At 45.9% G+C, this 22,398-nt stretch overlaps 10 non-coding genes across 10 annotated transcripts; all 10 read right to left on the reverse strand.

Moving 5' to 3' along the window:
- Positions 1–645: 645 nt before the first annotated feature.
- Positions 646–836, reverse strand: LOC130310122 (U2 spliceosomal RNA). Its single transcript, XR_008858677.1, has one exon. It is a non-coding gene; the product is annotated as a U2 spliceosomal RNA (small nuclear RNA).
- Positions 837–2,932: 2,096 nt separating this feature from the next.
- On the reverse strand, positions 2,933–3,123 carry LOC130310123 (U2 spliceosomal RNA). Its single transcript, XR_008858678.1, has one exon. It is a non-coding gene; the product is annotated as a U2 spliceosomal RNA (small nuclear RNA).
- Positions 3,124–5,221: 2,098 nt separating this feature from the next.
- On the reverse strand, positions 5,222–5,412 carry LOC130310124 (U2 spliceosomal RNA). The gene has a single exon (XR_008858679.1). It is a non-coding gene; the product is annotated as a U2 spliceosomal RNA (small nuclear RNA).
- A 2,092-nt stretch (positions 5,413–7,504) lies between these two features.
- LOC130310125 (U2 spliceosomal RNA) lies at positions 7,505–7,695 on the reverse strand. Its single transcript, XR_008858680.1, has one exon. It is a non-coding gene; the product is annotated as a U2 spliceosomal RNA (small nuclear RNA).
- A 2,082-nt stretch (positions 7,696–9,777) lies between these two features.
- LOC130310126 (U2 spliceosomal RNA) lies at positions 9,778–9,968 on the reverse strand. Its single transcript, XR_008858681.1, has one exon. It is a non-coding gene; the product is annotated as a U2 spliceosomal RNA (small nuclear RNA).
- A 2,082-nt stretch (positions 9,969–12,050) lies between these two features.
- LOC130310127 (U2 spliceosomal RNA) lies at positions 12,051–12,241 on the reverse strand. Its single transcript, XR_008858682.1, has one exon. It is a non-coding gene; the product is annotated as a U2 spliceosomal RNA (small nuclear RNA).
- A 2,086-nt stretch (positions 12,242–14,327) lies between these two features.
- LOC130310128 (U2 spliceosomal RNA) lies at positions 14,328–14,518 on the reverse strand. The gene has a single exon (XR_008858683.1). It is a non-coding gene; the product is annotated as a U2 spliceosomal RNA (small nuclear RNA).
- A 2,082-nt stretch (positions 14,519–16,600) lies between these two features.
- On the reverse strand, positions 16,601–16,791 carry LOC130310130 (U2 spliceosomal RNA). Its single transcript, XR_008858684.1, has one exon. It is a non-coding gene; the product is annotated as a U2 spliceosomal RNA (small nuclear RNA).
- Positions 16,792–18,879: 2,088 nt separating this feature from the next.
- On the reverse strand, positions 18,880–19,070 carry LOC130310140 (U2 spliceosomal RNA). The gene has a single exon (XR_008858695.1). It is a non-coding gene; the product is annotated as a U2 spliceosomal RNA (small nuclear RNA).
- A 2,092-nt stretch (positions 19,071–21,162) lies between these two features.
- Positions 21,163–21,353, reverse strand: LOC130310141 (U2 spliceosomal RNA). Its single transcript, XR_008858696.1, has one exon. It is a non-coding gene; the product is annotated as a U2 spliceosomal RNA (small nuclear RNA).
- Positions 21,354–22,398: the final 1,045 nt, after the last annotated feature.

Genomic DNA, 22,398 nt, shown 5'->3' on the forward strand with positions numbered 1-22,398 from the left:
CTAACCCTCTGTACTTTGGTCTATATTGATGCGGGACATAGACAGCCAGCTGATGACCAATCCATTAGTGCAATGGATGGCTGGAAGCATTTGTCTTTGCCTTTGCAATACCACAGAAGCAATGCATGGTCAATGTACAGCAATGACACACCTGTGTGAACAGCCAGGAGACCCCCCCCATGTTATGTTACATAGTTACATAGTTAGTACGGTCGAAAAAAGACATATGTCCATCAAGTTCAACCAGGGAATTAAGGGGTAGGGGTGTGGCGCGATATTGGGGAAGGGATGAGATTTTATATTTCTTCATAAGCATTAATCTTATTTTGTCAATTAGGAACATTCAGCACCCACCCGCTATCAAGGCAGCTGCCTATCATGTCATGCCCTACCTGCACAGGTGTGCTGGCTACTCAAATGATCCAATTAAGGAGGCCATTTAGTCAGCAGCAGCAGAAGTCCTGTGCCTGGACGCTCCAACAGCGGCCAGACACAAGCAGAAGCAGAAGCAGCAGAAGCAGCAGCAGCACCACCTTTTGTTTTTTGGCTGCAGCAGCAGCAGCAAGGCCCACAGGGCTGGCTAGCTGGCTAGCCAGCAAGCAGGTAGCAATGAAAGTAGGAATCTTTCTTTTTAACCCTGTAAGGGGGTGGTGCACTGTACCCGAAGATACTGCCATATCGGGTCAATGCATAGGGCGACGGAAGCAAGCTTCGAAATCGGCCCCCGTTCTCAAAAATCCATTTAATATATGGTCCCCAGATAGGGGACGTATCAGATATTAAACTGATAAGAACAGATACTACACTTGATCTTAGCCAAAAGGCCGAGAAGCGATAACCGTGAAAGGGGCGGGCCCAACAAGGTCCCCTTCATGGGCACTATCACTGCTTGCTGTCAGGGAGGCTGCCAGACAATTTTCCATGCACACTCTGGGCTGGGGGGCAGTCAACCACCAGTACACACAGCAGAACCTAAACCCATACCATTATTGCTAAGCAGCAAGACAGGGGCCCATTGCACTCCCACGGGGCCTTTTTAAATGCAATCCATAACCCGGATTTGCCAGGAACCCTTCTTACTCCTCCTACTTGCATGTGACACTGGGCTTAGGATCTGCATAGGAAACACACACACAAGCACACACCTACCTTTGTTGCCTGCAGATGCCTCCTTGGCTGTCCCCAAACGGTATCAAACCAACACCCACGGGAAGCTGTAAGCATAGAGGACATGCCTGCACCCCATTGGACTTACCTGTGTGGGTTAAATCCGGGTTATTTGACAACCTATGGCGGTGATGGTTCTGCTCAGGCAGAGCAGTGCTGATGCTCCTCATAAAGCTGTCGCTGCTGTGAAGGTTCTAGGTGACATCACAAATCCCTATGGTTACATACACAACAAAGCTGGGTTGTTGTTGTTTACACTCTGCAAGGCCTGTGGAAGTGAGTGACATCATAGCACTGTAGTTCTGAGGGTTCTAGATGGATGCAACAATCTCCTGTTGCTTCTATGAAGGCCATAATAGACGACATCACCAAACAGCTCCATAGTCACATACACAGCAAAGGAGATATGTTGTTTACACCTAGTGATGTCAGTGGTATTGAGTGACATCACAGCACAGTGCTAAGGCTCCTGGGCCTGGACACAGCAGCGGCTGCAATATCTCAACGGAGAATACGTTTATATATATGTGTGTGTGTGCGCGTATATATATATATATATATATATATATATATATATATATATATATATATATATTTCTCCGCCGAAATCACTTTTAAACCCATTTCCACCTTTTTTTCCCTTCTCTTCCTCTTACTTTTTTTTCACGTTTTTTTACGTTTTTCTCCTTTTCGCCTCTTTTCTGGGCGTATTATTCTTCTTTTTCTTCTTTTTTTTCGTCTAATGCATACCCCATCAGTGCAGCAATGCTTATTCAATACCGCCAGCAGATGGAGACACTGGGGGATAATTTTCTAAGGATTTATACTGATTTTTCCTGTCTGAATTTGTCGCACAGAAAGTTGCAGGCCAAATATGTGTGACATTTCTGCGACTTTAGCTTCTAGAGCATTTTTACAACATTATACATAGGTGCTGAATACATAAAAAGCGACTGTTCAGCGACAGACAAGTCGCATCGGCTGAAAGTAGGCCAGAATGTCAGTCCATGTTGGAGCAGGTTTAGATACAGTCTAAAGTATAGATCTCAAAGTCTGTGCACAGAATTTAGCAAGGGCCTCGCACCTTCTGATGCATCAGGTAGGTGCACAATAGCATAGCCTAACCCTCTGTACTTTGGTCTATATTGATGCGGGACATAGACAGCCAGCTGATGACCAATCCATTAGTGCAATGGATGGCTGGAAGCATTTGTCTTTGCCTTTGCAATACCACAGAAGCAATGCATGGTCAATGTACAGCAATGACACACCTGTGTGAACAGCCAGGAGACCCCCCCCATGTTATGTTACATAGTTACATAGTTAGTACGGTCGAAAAAAGACATATGTCCATCAAGTTCAACCAGGGAATTAAGGGGTAGGGGTGTGGCGCGATATTGGGGAAGGGATGAGATTTTATATTTCTTCATAAGCATTAATCTTATTTTGTCAATTAGGAACATTCAGCACCCACCCGCTATCAAGGCAGCTGCCTATCATGTCATGCCCTACCTGCACAGGTGTGCTGGCTACTCAAATGATCCAATTAAGGAGGCCATTTAGTCAGCAGCAGCAGAAGTCCTGTGCCTGGACGCTCCAACAGCGGCCAGACACAAGCAGAAGCAGAAGCAGCAGAAGCAGCAGCAGCACCACCTTTTGTTTTTTGGCTGCAGCAGCAGCAGCAAGGCCCACAGGGCTGGCTAGCTGGCTAGCCAGCAAGCAGGTAGCAATGAAAGTAGGAATCTTTCTTTTTAACCCTGTAAGGGGGTGGTGCACTGTACCCGAAGATACTGCCATATCGGGTCAATGCATAGGGCGACGGAAGCAAGCTTCGAAATCGGCCCCCGTTCTCAAAAATCCATTTAATATATGGTCCCCAGATAGGGGACGTATCAGATATTAAACTGATAAGAACAGATACTACACTTGATCTTAGCCAAAAGGCCGAGAAGCGATAACCGTGAAAGGGGCGGGCCCAACAAGGTCCCCTTCATGGGCACTATCACTGCTTGCTGTCAGGGAGGCTGCCAGACAATTTTCCATGCACACTCTGGGCTGGGGGGCAGTCAACCACCAGTACACACAGCAGAACCTAAACCCATACCATTATTGCTAAGCAGCAAGACAGGGGCCCATTGCACTCCCACGGGGCCTTTTTAAATGCAATCCATAACCCGGATTTGCCAGGAACCCTTCTTACTCCTCCTACTTGCATGTGACACTGGGCTTAGGATCTGCATAGGAAACACACACACAAGCACACACCTACCTTTGTTGCCTGCAGATGCCTCCTTGGCTGTCCCCAAACGGTATCAAACCAACACCCACGGGAAGCTGTAAGCATAGAGGACATGCCTGCACCCCATTGGACTTACCTGTGTGGGTTAAATCCGGGTTATTTGACAACCTATGGCGGTGATGGTTCTGCTCAGGCAGAGCAGTGCTGATGCTCCTCATAAAGCTGTCGCTGCTGTGAAGGTTCTAGGTGACATCACAAATCCCTATGGTTACATACACAACAAAGCTGGGTTGTTGTTGTTTACACTCTGCAAGGCCTGTGGAAGTGAGTGACATCATAGCACTGTAGTTCTGAGGGTTCTAGATGGATGCAACAATCTCCTGTTGCTTCTATGAAGGCCATAATAGACGACATCACCAAACAGCTCCATAGTCACATACACAGCAAAGGAGATATGTTGTTTACACCTAGTGATGTCAGTGGTATTGAGTGACATCACAGCACAGTGCTAAGGCTCCTGGGCCTGGACACAGCAGCGGCTGCAATATCTCAACGGAGAATACGTTTATATATATGTGTGTGTGTGCGCGTATATATATATATATATATATATATATATATATATATATATATATATATATATATTTCTCCGCCGAAATCACTTTTAAACCCATTTCCACCTTTTTTTCCCTTCTCTTCCTCTTACTTTTTTTTCACGTTTTTTTACGTTTTTCTCCTTTTCGCCTCTTTTCTGGGCGTATTATTCTTCTTTTTCTTCTTTTTTTTCGTCTAATGCATACCCCATCAGTGCAGCAATGCTTATTCAATACCGCCAGCAGATGGAGACACTGGGGGATAATTTTCTAAGGATTTATACTGATTTTTCCTGTCTGAATTTGTCGCACAGAAAGTTGCAGGCCAAATATGTGTGACATTTCTGCGACTTTAGCTTCTAGAGCATTTTTACAACATTATACATAGGTGCTGAATACATAAAAAGCGACTGTTCAGCGACAGACAAGTCGCATCGGCTGAAAGTAGGCCAGAATGTCAGTCCATGTTGGAGCAGGTTTAGATACAGTCTAAAGTATAGATCTCAAAGTCTGTGCACAGAATTTAGCAAGGGCCTCGCACCTTCTGATGCATCAGGTAGGTGCACAATAGCATAGCCTAACCCTCTGTACTTTGGTCTATATTGATGCGGGACATAGACAGCCAGCTGATGACCAATCCATTAGTGCAATGGATGGCTGGAAGCATTTGTCTTTGCCTTTGCAATACCACAGAAGCAATGCATGGTCAATGTACAGCAATGACACACCTGTGTGAACAGCCAGGAGACCCCCCCCATGTTATGTTACATAGTTACATAGTTAGTACGGTCGAAAAAAGACATATGTCCATCAAGTTCAACCAGGGAATTAAGGGGTAGGGGTGTGGCGCGATATTGGGGAAGGGATGAGATTTTATATTTCTTCATAAGCATTAATCTTATTTTGTCAATTAGGAACATTCAGCACCCACCCGCTATCAAGGCAGCTGCCTATCATGTCATGCCCTACCTGCACAGGTGTGCTGGCTACTCAAATGATCCAATTAAGGAGGCCATTTAGTCAGCAGCAGCAGAAGTCCTGTGCCTGGACGCTCCAACAGCGGCCAGACACAAGCAGAAGCAGAAGCAGCAGAAGCAGCAGCAGCACCACCTTTTGTTTTTTGGCTGCAGCAGCAGCAGCAAGGCCCACAGGGCTGGCTAGCTGGCTAGCCAGCAAGCAGGTAGCAATGAAAGTAGGAATCTTTCTTTTTAACCCTGTAAGGGGGTGGTGCACTGTACCCGAAGATACTGCCATATCGGGTCAATGCATAGGGCGACGGAAGCAAGCTTCGAAATCGGCCCCCGTTCTCAAAAATCCATTTAATATATGGTCCCCAGATAGGGGACGTATCAGATATTAAACTGATAAGAACAGATACTACACTTGATCTTAGCCAAAAGGCCGAGAAGCGATAACCGTGAAAGGGGCGGGCCCAACAAGGTCCCCTTCATGGGCACTATCACTGCTTGCTGTCAGGGAGGCTGCCAGACAATTTTCCATGCACACTCTGGGCTGGGGGGCAGTCAACCACCAGTACACACAGCAGAACCTAAACCCATACCATTATTGCTAAGCAGCAAGACAGGGGCCCATTGCACTCCCACGGGGCCTTTTTAAATGCAATCCATAACCCGGATTTGCCAGGAACCCTTCTTACTCCTCCTACTTGCATGTGACACTGGGCTTAGGATCTGCATAGGAAACACACACACAAGCACACACCTACCTTTGTTGCCTGCAGATGCCTCCTTGGCTGTCCCCAAACGGTATCAAACCAACACCCACGGGAAGCTGTAAGCATAGAGGACATGCCTGCACCCCATTGGACTTACCTGTGTGGGTTAAATCCGGGTTATTTGACAACCTATGGCGGTGATGGTTCTGCTCAGGCAGAGCAGTGCTGATGCTCCTCATAAAGCTGTCGCTGCTGTGAAGGTTCTAGGTGACATCACAAATCCCTATGGTTACATACACAACAAAGCTGGGTTGTTGTTGTTTACACTCTGCAAGGCCTGTGGAAGTGAGTGACATCATAGCACTGTAGTTCTGAGGGTTCTAGATGGATGCAACAATCTCCTGTTGCTTCTATGAAGGCCATAATAGACGACATCACCAAACAGCTCCATAGTCACATACACAGCAAAGGAGAGATGTTGTTTACACCTAGTGATGTCAGTGGTATTGAGTGACATCACAGCACAGTGCTAAGGCTCCTGGGCCTGGACACAGCAGCGGCTGCAATATCTCAACGGAGAATACGTTTATATATATGTGTGTGTGTGCGCGTATATATATATATATATATATATATATATATATATATATATATATATATTTCTCCGCCGAAATCACTTTTAAACCCATTTCCACCTTTTTTTCCCTTCTCTTCCTCTTACTTTTTTTTCACGTTTTTTTACGTTTTTCTCCTTTTCGCCTCTTTTCTGGGCGTATTATTCTTCTTTTTCTTCTTTTTTTTCGTCTAATGCATACCCCATCAGTGCAGCAATGCTTATTCAATACCGCCAGCAGATGGAGACACTGGGGGATAATTTTCTAAGGATTTATACTGATTTTTCCTGTCTGAATTTGTCGCACAGAAAGTTGCAGGCCAAATATGTGTGACATTTCTGCGACTTTAGCTTCTAGAGCATTTTTACAACATTATACATAGGTGCTGAATACATAAAAAGCGACTGTTCAGCGACAGACAAGTCGCATCGGCTGAAAGTAGGCCAGAATGTCAGTCCATGTTGGAGCAGGTTTAGATACAGTCTAAAGTATAGATCTCAAAGTCTGTGCACAGAATTTAGCAAGGGCCTCGCACCTTCTGATGCATCAGGTAGGTGCACAATAGCATAGCCTAACCCTCTGTACTTTGGTCTATATTGATGCGGGACATAGACAGCCAGCTGATGACCAATCCATTAGTGCAATGGATGGCTGGAAGCATTTGTCTTTGCCTTTGCAATACCACAGAAGCAATGCATGGTCAATGTACAGCAATGACACACCTGTGTGAACAGCCAGGAGACCCCCCCCATGTTATGTTACATAGTTACATAGTTAGTACGGTCGAAAAAAGACATATGTCCATCAAGTTCAACCAGGGAATTAAGGGGTAGGGGTGTGGCGCGATATTGGGGAAGGGATGAGATTTTATATTTCTTCATAAGCATTAATCTTATTTTGTCAATTAGGAACATTCAGCACCCACCCGCTATCAAGGCAGCTGCCTATCATGTCATGCCCTACCTGCACAGGTGTGCTGGCTACTCAAATGATCCAATTAAGGAGGCCATTTAGTCAGCAGCAGCAGAAGTCCTGTGCCTGGACGCTCCAACAGCGGCCAGACACAAGCAGAAGCAGAAGCAGCAGAAGCAGCAGCAGCACCACCTTTTGTTTTTTGGCTGCAGCAGCAGCAGCAAGGCCCACAGGGCTGGCTAGCTGGCTAGCCAGCAAGCAGGTAGCAATGAAAGTAGGAATCTTTCTTTTTAACCCTGTAAGGGGGTGGTGCACTGTACCCGAAGATACTGCCATATCGGGTCAATGCATAGGGCGACGGAAGCAAGCTTCGAAATCGGCCCCCGTTCTCAAAAATCCATTTAATATATGGTCCCCAGATAGGGGACGTATCAGATATTAAACTGATAAGAACAGATACTACACTTGATCTTAGCCAAAAGGCCGAGAAGCGATAACCGTGAAAGGGGCGGGCCCAACAAGGTCCCCTTCATGGGCACTATCACTGCTTGCTGTCAGGGAGGCTGCCAGACAATTTTCCATGCACACTCTGGGCTGGGGGGCAGTCAACCACCAGTACACACAGCAGAACCTAAACCCATACCATTATTGCTAAGCAGCAAGACAGGGGCCCATTGCACTCCCACGGGGCCTTTTTAAATGCAATCCATAACCCGGATTTGCCAGGAACCCTTCTTACTCCTCCTACTTGCATGTGACACTGGGCTTAGGATCTGCATAGGAAACACACACACAAGCACACACCTACCTTTGTTGCCTGCAGATGCCTCCTTGGCTGTCCCCAAACGGTATCAAACCAACACCCACGGGAAGCTGTAAGCATAGAGGACATGCCTGCACCCCATTGGACTTACCTGTGTGGGTTAAATCCGGGTTATTTGACAACCTATGGCGGTGATGGTTCTGCTCAGGCAGAGCAGTGCTGATGCTCCTCATAAAGCTGTCGCTGCTGTGAAGGTTCTAGGTGACATCACAAATCCCTATGGTTACATACACAACAAAGCTGGGTTGTTGTTGTTTACACTCTGCAAGGCCTGTGGAAGTGAGTGACATCATAGCACTGTAGTTCTGAGGGTTCTAGATGGATGCAACAATCTCCTGTTGCTTCTATGAAGGCCATAATAGACGACATCACCAAACAGCTCCATAGTCACATACACAGCAAAGGAGAGATGTTGTTTACACCTAGTGATGTCAGTGGTATTGAGTGACATCACAGCACAGTGCTAAGGCTCCTGGGCCTGGACACAGCAGCGGCTGCAATATCTCAACGGAGAATACGTTTATATATATGTGTGTGTGTGCGCGTATATATATATATATATATATATATATATATATATATATTTCTCCGCCGAAATCACTTTTAAACCCATTTCCACCTTTTTTTCCCTTCTCTTCCTCTTACTTTTTTTTCACGTTTTTTTACGTTTTTCTCCTTTTCGCCTCTTTTCTGGGCGTATTATTCTTCTTTTTCTTCTTTTTTTTCGTCTAATGCATACCCCATCAGTGCAGCAATGCTTATTCAATACCGCCAGCAGATGGAGACACTGGGGGATAATTTTCTAAGGATTTATACTGATTTTTCCTGTCTGAATTTGTCGCACAGAAAGTTGCAGGCCAAATATGTGTGACATTTCTGCGACTTTAGCTTCTAGAGCATTTTTACAACATTATACATAGGTGCTGAATACATAAAAAGCGACTGTTCAGCGACAGACAAGTCGCATTGGCTGAAAGTAGGCCAGAATGTCAGTCCATGTTGGAGCAGGTTTAGATACAGTCTAAAGTATAGATCTCAAAGTCTGTGCACAGAATTTAGCAAGGGCCTCGCACCTTCTGATGCATCAGGTAGGTGCACAATAGCATAGCCTAACCCTCTGTACTTTGGTCTATATTGATGCGGGACATAGACAGCCAGCTGATGACCAATCCATTAGTGCAATGGATGGCTGGAAGCATTTGTCTTTGCCTTTGCAATACCACAGAAGCAATGCATGGTCAATGTACAGCAATGACACACCTGTGTGAACAGCCAGGAGACCCCCCCCATGTTATGTTACATAGTTACATAGTTAGTACGGTCGAAAAAAGACATATGTCCATCAAGTTCAACCAGGGAATTAAGGGGTAGGGGTGTGGCGCGATATTGGGGAAGGGATGAGATTTTATATTTCTTCATAAGCATTAATCTTATTTTGTCAATTAGGAACATTCAGCACCCACCCGCTATCAAGGCAGCTGCCTATCATGTCATGCCCTACCTGCACAGGTGTGCTGGCTACTCAAATGATCCAATTAAGGAGGCCATTTAGTCAGCAGCAGCAGAAGTCCTGTGCCTGGACGCTCCAACAGCGGCCAGACACAAGCAGAAGCAGAAGCAGCAGAAGCAGCAGCAGCACCACCTTTTGTTTTTTGGCTGCAGCAGCAGCAGCAAGGCCCACAGGGCTGGCTAGCTGGCTAGCCAGCAAGCAGGTAGCAATGAAAGTAGGAATCTTTCTTTTTAACCCTGTAAGGGGGTGGTGCACTGTACCCGAAGATACTGCCATATCGGGTCAATGCATAGGGCGACGGAAGCAAGCTTCGAAATCGGCCCCCGTTCTCAAAAATCCATTTAATATATGGTCCCCAGATAGGGGACGTATCAGATATTAAACTGATAAGAACAGATACTACACTTGATCTTAGCCAAAAGGCCGAGAAGCGATAACCGTGAAAGGGGCGGGCCCAACAAGGTCCCCTTCATGGGCACTATCACTGCTTGCTGTCAGGGAGGCTGCCAGACAATTTTCCATGCACACTCTGGGCTGGGGGGCAGTCAACCACCAGTACACACAGCAGAACCTAAACCCATACCATTATTGCTAAGCAGCAAGACAGGGGCCCATTGCACTCCCACGGGGCCTTTTTAAATGCAATCCATAACCCGGATTTGCCAGGAACCCTTCTTACTCCTCCTACTTGCATGTGACACTGGGCTTAGGATCTGCATAGGAAACACATACACAAGCACACACCTACCTTTGTTGCCTGCAGATGCCTCCTTGGCTGTCCCCAAACGGTATCAAACCAACACCCACGGGAAGCTGTAAGCATAGAGGACATGCCTGCACCCCATTGGACTTACCTGTGTGGGTTAAATCCGGGTTATTTGACAACCTATGGCGGTGATGGTTCTGCTCAGGCAGAGCAGTGCTGATGCTCCTCATAAAGCTGTCGCTGCTGTGAAGGTTCTAGGTGACATCACAAATCCCTATGGTTACATACACAACAAAGCTGGGTTGTTGTTGTTTACACTCTGCAAGGCCTGTGGAAGTGAGTGACATCATAGCACTGTAGTTCTGAGGGTTCTAGATGGATGCAACAATCTCCTGTTGCTTCTATGAAGGCCATAATAGACGACATCACCAAACAGCTCCATAGTCACATACACAGCAAAGGAGATATGTTGTTTACACCTAGTGATGTCAGTGGTATTGAGTGACATCACAGCACAGTGCTAAGGCTCCTGGGCCTGGACACAGCAGCGGCTGCAATATCTCAACGGAGAATACGTTTATATATATGTGTGTGTGTGCGCGTATATATATATATATATATATATATATATATATATATATTTCTCCGCCGAAATCACTTTTAAACCCATTTCCACCTTTTTTTCCCTTCTCTTCCTCTTACTTTTTTTTCACGTTTTTTTACGTTTTTCTCCTTTTCGCCTCTTTTCTGGGCGTATTATTCTTCTTTTTCTTCTTTTTTTTCGTCTAATGCATACCCCATCAGTGCAGCAATGCTTATTCAATACCGCCAGCAGATGGAGACACTGGGGGATAATTTTCTAAGGATTTATACTGATTTTTCCTGTCTGAATTTGTCGCACAGAAAGTTGCAGGCCAAATATGTGTGACATTTCTGCGACTTTAGCTTCTAGAGCATTTTTACAACATTATACATAGGTGCTGAATACATAAAAAGCGACTGTTCAGCGACAGACAAGTCGCATCGGCTGAAAGTAGGCCAGAATGTCAGTCCATGTTGGAGCAGGTTTAGATACAGTCTAAAGTATAGATCTCAAAGTCTGTGCACAGAATTTAGCAAGGGCCTCGCACCTTCTGATGCATCAGGTAGGTGCACAATAGCATAGCCTAACCCTCTGTACTTTGGTCTATATTGATGCGGGACATAGACAGCCAGCTGATGACCAATCCATTAGTGCAATGGATGGCTGGAAGCATTTGTCTTTGCCTTTGCAATACCACAGAAGCAATGCATGGTCAATGTACAGCAATGACACACCTGTGTGAACAGCCAGGAGACCCCCCCCATGTTATGTTACATAGTTACATAGTTAGTACGGTCGAAAAAAGACATATGTCCATCAAGTTCAACCAGGGAATTAAGGGGTAGGGGTGTGGCGCGATATTGGGGAAGGGATGAGATTTTATATTTCTTCATAAGCATTAATCTTATTTTGTCAATTAGGAACATTCAGCACCCACCCGCTATCAAGGCAGCTGCCTATCATGTCATGCCCTACCTGCACAGGTGTGCTGGCTACTCAAATGATCCAATTAAGGAGGCCATTTAGTCAGCAGCAGCAGAAGTCCTGTGCCTGGACGCTCCAACAGCGGCCAGACACAAGCAGAAGCAGAAGCAGCAGAAGCAGCAGCAGCACCACCTTTTGTTTTTTGGCTGCAGCAGCAGCAGCAAGGCCCACAGGGCTGGCTAGCTGGCTAGCCAGCAAGCAGGTAGCAATGAAAGTAGGAATCTTTCTTTTTAACCCTGTAAGGGGGTGGTGCACTGTACCCGAAGATACTGCCATATCGGGTCAATGCATAGGGCGACGGAAGCAAGCTTCGAAATCGGCCCCCGTTCTCAAAAATCCATTTAATATATGGTCCCCAGATAGGGGACGTATCAGATATTAAACTGATAAGAACAGATACTACACTTGATCTTAGCCAAAAGGCCGAGAAGCGATAACCGTGAAAGGGGCGGGCCCAACAAGGTCCCCTTCATGGGCACTATCACTGCTTGCTGTCAGGGAGGCTGCCAGACAATTTTCCATGCACACTCTGGGCTGGGGGGCAGTCAACCACCAGTACACACAGCAGAACCTAAACCCATACCATTATTGCTAAGCAGCAAGACAGGGGCCCATTGCACTCCCACGGGGCCTTTTTAAATGCAATCCATAACCCGGATTTGCCAGGAACCCTTCTTACTCCTCCTACTTGCATGTGACACTGGGCTTAGGATCTGCATAGGAAACACACACACAAGCACACACCTACCTTTGTTGCCTGCAGATGCCTCCTTGGCTGTCCCCAAACGGTATCAAACCAACACCCACGGGAAGCTGTAAGCATAGAGGACATGCCTGCACCCCATTGGACTTACCTGTGTGGGTTAAATCCGGGTTATTTGACAACCTATGGCGGTGATGGTTCTGCTCAGGCAGAGCAGTGCTGATGCTCCTCATAAAGCTGTCGCTGCTGTGAAGGTTCTAGGTGACATCACAAATCCCTATGGTTACATACACAACAAAGCTGGGTTGTTGTTGTTTACACTCTGCAAGGCCTGTGGAAGTGAGTGACATCATAGCACTGTAGTTCTGAGGGTTCTAGATGGATGCAACAATCTCCTGTTGCTTCTATGAAGGCCATAATAGACGACATCACCAAACAGCTCCATAGTCACATACACAGCAAAGGAGAGATGTTGTTTACACCTAGTGATGTCAGTGGTATTGAGTGACATCACAGCACAGTGCTAAGGCTCCTGGGCCTGGACACAGCAGCGGCTGCAATATCTCAACGGAGAATACGTTTATATATATGTGTGTGTGTGCGCGTATATATATATATATATATATATATATATATATATATATATATTTCTCCGCCGAAATCACTTTTAAACCCATTTCCACCTTTTTTTCCCTTCTCTTCCTCTTACTTTTTTTTCACGTTTTTTTACGTTTTTCTCCTTTTCGCCTCTTTTCTGGGCGTATTATTCTTCTTTTTCTTCTTTTTTTTCGTCTAATGCATACCCCATCAGTGCAGCAATGCTTATTCAATACCGCCAGCAGATGGAGACACTGGGGGATAATTTTCTAAGGATTTATACTGATTTTTCCTGTCTGAATTTGTCGCACAGAAAGTTGCAGGCCAAATATGTGTGACATTTCTGCGACTTTAGCTTCTAGAGCATTTTTACAACATTATACATAGGTGCTGAATACATAAAAAGCGACTGTTCAGCGACAGACAAGTCGCATCGGCTGAAAGTAGGCCAGAATGTCAGTCCATGTTGGAGCAGGTTTAGATACAGTCTAAAGTATAGATCTCAAAGTCTGTGCACAGAATTTAGCAAGGGCCTCGCACCTTCTGATGCATCAGGTAGGTGCACAATAGCATAGCCTAACCCTCTGTACTTTGGTCTATATTGATGCGGGACATAGACAGCCAGCTGATGACCAATCCATTAGTGCAATGGATGGCTGGAAGCATTTGTCTTTGCCTTTGCAATACCACAGAAGCAATGCATGGTCAATGTACAGCAATGACACACCTGTGTGAACAGCCAGGAGACCCCCCCCATGTTATGTTACATAGTTACATAGTTAGTACGGTCGAAAAAAGACATATGTCCATCAAGTTCAACCAGGGAATTAAGGGGTAGGGGTGTGGCGCGATATTGGGGAAGGGATGAGATTTTATATTTCTTCATAAGCATTAATCTTATTTTGTCAATTAGGAACATTCAGCACCCACCCGCTATCAAGGCAGCTGCCTATCATGTCATGCCCTACCTGCACAGGTGTGCTGGCTACTCAAATGATCCAATTAAGGAGGCCATTTAGTCAGCAGCAGCAGAAGTCCTGTGCCTGGACGCTCCAACAGCGGCCAGACACAAGCAGAAGCAGAAGCAGCAGAAGCAGCAGCAGCACCACCTTTTGTTTTTTGGCTGCAGCAGCAGCAGCAAGGCCCACAGGGCTGGCTAGCTGGCTAGCCAGCAAGCAGGTAGCAATGAAAGTAGGAATCTTTCTTTTTAACCCTGTAAGGGGGTGGTGCACTGTACCCGAAGATACTGCCATATCGGGTCAATGCATAGGGCGACGGAAGCAAGCTTCGAAATCGGCCCCCGTTCTCAAAAATCCATTTAATATATGGTCCCCAGATAGGGGACGTATCAGATATTAAACTGATAAGAACAGATACTACACTTGATCTTAGCCAAAAGGCCGAGAAGCGATAACCGTGAAAGGGGCGGGCCCAACAAGGTCCCCTTCATGGGCACTATCACTGCTTGCTGTCAGGGAGGCTGCCAGACAATTTTCCATGCACACTCTGGGCTGGGGGGCAGTCAACCACCAGTACACACAGCAGAACCTAAACCCATACCATTATTGCTAAGCAGCAAGACAGGGGCCCATTGCACTCCCACGGGGCCTTTTTAAATGCAATCCATAACCCGGATTTGCCAGGAACCCTTCTTACTCCTCCTACTTGCATGTGACACTGGGCTTAGGATCTGCATAGGAAACACACACACAAGCACACACCTACCTTTGTTGCCTGCAGATGCCTCCTTGGCTGTCCCCAAACGGTATCAAACCAACACCCACGGGAAGCTGTAAGCATAGAGGACATGCCTGCACCCCATTGGACTTACCTGTGTGGGTTAAATCCGGGTTATTTGACAACCTATGGCGGTGATGGTTCTGCTCAGGCAGAGCAGTGCTGATGCTCCTCATAAAGCTGTCGCTGCTGTGAAGGTTCTAGGTGACATCACAAATCCCTATGGTTACATACACAACAAAGCTGGGTTGTTGTTGTTTACACTCTGCAAGGCCTGTGGAAGTGAGTGACATCATAGCACTGTAGTTCTGAGGGTTCTAGATGGATGCAACAATCTCCTGTTGCTTCTATGAAGGCCATAATAGACGACATCACCAAACAGCTCCATAGTCACATACACAGCAAAGGAGAGATGTTGTTTACACCTAGTGATGTCAGTGGTATTGAGTGACATCACAGCACAGTGCTAAGGCTCCTGGGCCTGGACACAGCAGCGGCTGCAATATCTCAACGGAGAATACGTTTATATATATGTGTGTGTGTGCGCGTATATATATATATATATATATATATATATATATATATATTTCTCCGCCGAAATCACTTTTAAACCCATTTCCACCTTTTTTTCCCTTCTCTTCCTCTTACTTTTTTTTCACGTTTTTTTACGTTTTTCTCCTTTTCGCCTCTTTTCTGGGCGTATTATTCTTCTTTTTCTTCTTTTTTTTCGTCTAATGCATACCCCATCAGTGCAGCAATGCTTATTCAATACCGCCAGCAGATGGAGACACTGGGGGATAATTTTCTAAGGATTTATACTGATTTTTCCTGTCTGAATTTGTCGCACAGAAAGTTGCAGGCCAAATATGTGTGACATTTCTGCGACTTTAGCTTCTAGAGCATTTTTACAACATTATACATAGGTGCTGAATACATAAAAAGCGACTGTTCAGCGACAGACAAGTCGCATCGGCTGAAAGTAGGCCAGAATGTCAGTCCATGTTGGAGCAGGTTTAGATACAGTCTAAAGTATAGATCTCAAAGTCTGTGCACAGAATTTAGCAAGGGCCTCGCACCTTCTGATGCATCAGGTAGGTGCACAATAGCATAGCCTAACCCTCTGTACTTTGGTCTATATTGATGCGGGACATAGACAGCCAGCTGATGACCAATCCATTAGTGCAATGGATGGCTGGAAGCATTTGTATTTGCCTTTGCAATACCACAGAAGCAATGCATGGTCAATGTACAGCAATGACACACCTGTGTGAACAGCCAGGAGACCCCCCCCATGTTATGTTACATAGTTACATAGTTAGTACGGTCGAAAAAAGACATATGTCCATCAAGTTCAACCAGGGAATTAAGGGGTAGGGGTGTGGCGCGATATTGGGGAAGGGATGAGATTTTATATTTCTTCATAAGCATTAATCTTATTTTGTCAATTAGGAACATTCAGCACCCACCCGCTATCAAGGCAGCTGCCTATCATGTCATGCCCTACCTGCACAGGTGTGCTGGCTACTCAAATGATCCAATTAAGGAGGCCATTTAGTCAGCAGCAGCAGAAGTCCTGTGCCTGGACGCTCCAACAGCGGCCAGACACAAGCAGAAGCAGAAGCAGCAGAAGCAGCAGCAGCACCACCTTTTGTTTTTTGGCTGCAGCAGCAGCAGCAAGGCCCACAGGGCTGGCTAGCTGGCTAGCCAGCAAGCAGGTAGCAATGAAAGTAGGAATCTTTCTTTTTAACCCTGTAAGGGGGTGGTGCACTGTACCCGAAGATACTGCCATATCGGGTCAATGCATAGGGCGACGGAAGCAAGCTTCGAAATCGGCCCCCGTTCTCAAAAATCCATTTAATATATGGTCCCCAGATAGGGGACGTATCAGATATTAAACTGATAAGAACAGATACTACACTTGATCTTAGCCAAAAGGCCGAGAAGCGATAACCGTGAAAGGGGCGGGCCCAACAAGGTCCCCTTCATGGGCACTATCACTGCTTGCTGTCAGGGAGGCTGCCAGACAATTTTCCATGCACACTCTGGGCTGGGGGGCAGTCAACCACCAGTACACACAGCAGAACCTAAACCCATACCATTATTGCTAAGCAGCAAGACAGGGGCCCATTGCACTCCCACGGGGCCTTTTTAAATGCAATCCATAACCCGGATTTGCCAGGAACCCTTCTTACTCCTCCTACTTGCATGTGACACTGGGCTTAGGATCTGCATAGGAAACACACACACAAGCACACACCTACCTTTGTTGCCTGCAGATGCCTCCTTGGCTGTCCCCAAACGGTATCAAACCAACACCCACGGGAAGCTGTAAGCATAGAGGACATGCCTGCACCCCATTGGACTTACCTGTGTGGGTTAAATCCGGGTTATTTGACAACCTATGGCGGTGATGGTTCTGCTCAGGCAGAGCAGTGCTGATGCTCCTCATAAAGCTGTCGCTGCTGTGAAGGTTCTAGGTGACATCACAAATCCCTATGGTTACATACACAACAAAGCTGGGTTGTTGTTGTTTACACTCTGCAAGGCCTGTGGAAGTGAGTGACATCATAGCACTGTAGTTCTGAGGGTTCTAGATGGATGCAACAATCTCCTGTTGCTTCTATGAAGGCCGTAATAGACGACATCACCAAACAGCTCCATAGTCACATACACAGCAAAGGAGAGATGTTGTTTACACCTAGTGATGTCAGTGGTATTGAGTGACATCACAGCACAGTGCTAAGGCTCCTGGGCCTGGACACAGCAGCGGCTGCAATATCTCAACGGAGAATACGTTTATATATATGTGTGTGTGTGCGCGTATATATATATATATATATATATATATATATATATATATATATATTTCTCCGCCGAAATCACTTTTAAACCCATTTCCACCTTTTTTTCCCTTCTCTTCCTCTTACTTTTTTTTCACGTTTTTTTACGTTTTTCTCCTTTTCGCCTCTTTTCTGGGCGTATTATTCTTCTTTTTCTTCTTTTTTTTCGTCTAATGCATACCCCATCAGTGCAGCAATGCTTATTCAATACCGCCAGCAGATGGAGACACTGGGGGATAATTTTCTAAGGATTTATACTGATTTTTCCTGTCTGAATTTGTCGCACAGAAAGTTGCAGGCCAAATATGTGTGACATTTCTGCGACTTTAGCTTCTAGAGCATTTTTACAACATTATACATAGGTGCTGAATACATAAAAAGCGACTGTTCAGCGACAGACAAGTCGCATCGGCTGAAAGTAGGCCAGAATGTCAGTCCATGTTGGAGCAGGTTTAGATACAGTCTAAAGTATAGATCTCAAAGTCTGTGCACAGAATTTAGCAAGGGCCTCGCACCTTCTGATGCATCAGGTAGGTGCACAATAGCATAGCCTAACCCTCTGTACTTTGGTCTATATTGATGCGGGACATAGACAGCCAGCTGATGACCAATCCATTAGTGCAATGGATGGCTGGAAGCATTTGTCTTTGCCTTTGCAATACCACAGAAGCAATGCATGGTCAATGTACAGCAATGACACACCTGTGTGAACAGCCAGGAGACCCCCCCCATGTTATGTTACATAGTTACATAGTTAGTACGGTCGAAAAAAGACATATGTCCATCAAGTTCAACCAGGGAATTAAGGGGTAGGGGTGTGGCGCGATATTGGGGAAGGGATGAGATTTTATATTTCTTCATAAGCATTAATCTTATTTTGTCAATTAGGAACATTCAGCACCCACCCGCTATCAAGGCAGCTGCCTATCATGTCATGCCCTACCTGCACAGGTGTGCTGGCTACTCAAATGATCCAATTAAGGAGGCCATTTAGTCAGCAGCAGCAGAAGTCCTGTGCCTGGACGCTCCAACAGCGGCCAGACACAAGCAGAAGCAGAAGCAGCAGAAGCAGCAGCAGCACCACCTTTTGTTTTTTGGCTGCAGCAGCAGCAGCAAGGCCCACAGGGCTGGCTAGCTGGCTAGCCAGCAAGCAGGTAGCAATGAAAGTAGGAATCTTTCTTTTTAACCCTGTAAGGGGGTGGTGCACTGTACCCGAAGATACTGCCATATCGGGTCAATGCATAGGGCGACGGAAGCAAGCTTCGAAATCGGCCCCCGTTCTCAAAAATCCATTTAATATATGGTCCCCAGATAGGGGACGTATCAGATATTAAACTGATAAGAACAGATACTACACTTGATCTTAGCCAAAAGGCCAAGAAGCGATAACCGTGAAAGGGGCGGGCCCAACAAGGTCCCCTTCATGGGCACTATCACTGCTTGCTGTCAGGGAGGCTGCCAGACAATTTTCCATGCACACTCTGGGCTGGGGGGCAGTCAACCACCAGTACACACAGCAGAACCTAAACCCATACCATTATTGCTAAGCAGCAAGACAGGGGCCCATTGCACTCCCACGGGGCCTTTTTAAATGCAATCCATAACCCGGATTTGCCAGGAACCCTTCTTACTCCTCCTACTTGCATGTGACACTGGGCTTAGGATCTGCATAGGAAACACACACACAAGCACACACCTACCTTTGTTGCCTGTAGATGCCTCCTTGGCTGTCCCCAAACGGTATCAAACCAACACCCACGGGAAGCTGTAAGCATAGAGGACATGCCTGCACCCCATTGGACTTACCTGTGTGGGTTAAATCCGGGTTATTTGACAACCTATGGCGGTGATGGTTCTGCTCAGGCAGAGCAGTGCTGATGCTCCTCATAAAGCTGTCGCTGCTGTGAAGGTTCTAGGTGACATCACAAATCCCTATGGTTACATACACAACAAAGCTGGGTTGTTGTTGTTTACACTCTGCAAGGCCTGTGGAAGTGAGTGACATCATAGCACTGTAGTTCTGAGGGTTCTAGATGGATGCAACAATCTCCTGTTGCTTCTATGAAGGCCATAATAGACGACATCACCAAACAGCTCCATAGTCACATACACAGCAAAGGAGAGATGTTGTTTACACCTAGTGATGTCAGTGGTATTGAGTGACATCACAGCACAGTGCTAAGGCTCCTGGGCCTGGACACAGCAGCGGCTGCAATATCTCAACGGAGAATACGTTTATATATATGTGTGTGTGTGCGCGTATATATATATATATATATATATATATATATATATATATATATATATATATCTCCGCCGAAATCACTTTTAAACCCATTTCCACCTTTTTTTCCCTTCTCTTCCTCTTACTTTTTTTTCACGTTTTTTTACGTTTTTCTCCTTTTCGCCTCTTTTCTGGGCGTATTATTCTTCTTTTTCTTCTTTTTTTTCGTCTAATGCATACCCCATCAGTGCAGCAATGCTTATTCAATACCGCCAGCAGATGGAGACACTGGGGGATAATTTTCTAAGGATTTATACTGATTTTTCCTGTCTGAATTTGTCGCACAGAAAGTTGCAGGCCAAATATGTGTGACATTTCTGCGACTTTAGCTTCTAGAGCATTTTTACAACATTATACATAGGTGCTGAATACATAAAAAGCGACTGTTCAGCGACAGACAAGTCGCATCGGCTGAAAGTAGGCCAGAATGTCAGTCCATGTTGGAGCAGGTTTAGATACAGTCTAAAGTATAGATCTCAAAGTCTGTGCACAGAATTTAGCAAGGGCCTCGCACCTTCTGATGCATCAGGTAGGTGCACAATAGCATAGCCTAACCCTCTGTACTTTGGTCTATATTGATGCGGGACATAGACAGCCAGCTGATGACCAATCCATTAGTGCAATGGATGGCTGGAAGCATTTGTCTTTGCCTTTGCAATACCACAGAAGCAATGCATGGTCAATGTACAGCAATGACACACCTGTGTGAACAGCCAGGAGACCCCCCCCATGTTATGTTACATAGTTACATAGTTAGTACGGTCGAAAAAAGACATATGTCCATCAAGTTCAACCAGGGAATTAAGGGGTAGGGGTGTGGCGCGATATTGGGGAAGGGATGAGATTTTATATTTCTTCATAAGCATTAATCTTATTTTGTCAATTAGGAACATTCAGCACCCACCCGCTATCAAGGCAGCTGCCTATCATGTCATGCCCTACCTGCACAGGTGTGCTGGCTACTCAAATGATCCAATTAAGGAGGCCATTTAGTCAGCAGCAGCAGAAGTCCTGTGCCTGGACGCTCCAACAGCGGCCAGACACAAGCAGAAGCAGAAGCAGCAGAAGCAGCAGCAGCACCACCTTTTGTTTTTTGGCTGCAGCAGCAGCAGCAAGGCCCACAGGGCTGGCTAGCTGGCTAGCCAGCAAGCAGGTAGCAATGAAAGTAGGAATCTTTCTTTTTAACCCTGTAAGGGGGTGGTGCACTGTACCCGAAGATACTGCCATATCGGGTCAATGCATAGGGCGACGGAAGCAAGCTTCGAAATCGGCCCCCGTTCTCAAAAATCCATTTAATATATGGTCCCCAGATAGGGGACGTATCAGATATTAAACTGATAAGAACAGATACTACACTTGATCTTAGCCAAAAGGCCAAGAAGCGATAACCGTGAAAGGGGCGGGCCCAACAAGGTCCCCTTCATGGGCACTATCACTGCTTGCTGTCAGGGAGGCTGCCAGACAATTTTCCATGCACACTCTGGGCTGGGGGGCAGTCAACCACCAGTACACACAGCAGAACCTAAACCCATACCATTATTGCTAAGCAGCAAGACAGGGGCCCATTGCACTCCCACGGGGCCTTTTTAAATGCAATCCATAACCCGGATTTGCCAGGAACCCTTCTTACTCCTCCTACTTGCATGTGACACTGGGCTTAGGATCTGCATAGGAAACACACACACAAGCACACACCTACCTTTGTTGCCTGTAGATGCCTCCTTGGCTGTCCCCAAACGGTATCAAACCAACACCCACGGGAAGCTGTAAGCATAGAGGACATGCCTGCACCCCATTGGACTTACCTGTGTGGGTTAAATCCGGGTTATTTGACAACCTATGGCGGTGATGGTTCTGCTCAGGCAGAGCAGTGCTGATGCTCCTCATAAAGCTGTCGCTGCTGTGAAGGTTCTAGGTGACATCACAAATCCCTATGGTTACATACACAACAAAGCTGGGTTGTTGTTGTTTACACTCTGCAAGGCCTGTGGAAGTGAGTGACATCATAGCACTGTAGTTCTGAGGGTTCTAGATGGATGCAACAATCTCCTGTTGCTTCTATGAAGGCCATAATAGACGACATCACCAAACAGCTCCATAGTCACATACACAGCAAAGGAGAGATGTTGTTTACACCTAGTGATGTCAGTGGTATTGAGTGACATCACAGCACAGTGCTAAGGCTCCTGGGCCTGGACACAGCAGCGGCTGCAATATCTCAACGGAGAATACGTTTATATATATGTGTGTGTGTGCGCGTATATATATATATATATATATATATATATATATATATATATATATATATATCTCCGCCGAAATCACTTTTAAACCCATTTCCACCTTTTTTTCCCTTCTCTTCCTCTTACTTTTTTTTCACGTTTTTTTACGTTTTTCTCCTTTTCGCCTCTTTTCTGGGCGTATTATTCTT

This window comes from Hyla sarda, unplaced genomic scaffold (assembly GCF_029499605.1).
Source record: "Hyla sarda isolate aHylSar1 unplaced genomic scaffold, aHylSar1.hap1 scaffold_1554, whole genome shotgun sequence".
Lineage (NCBI taxonomy): Eukaryota > Metazoa > Chordata > Amphibia > Anura > Hylidae > Hyla > Hyla sarda.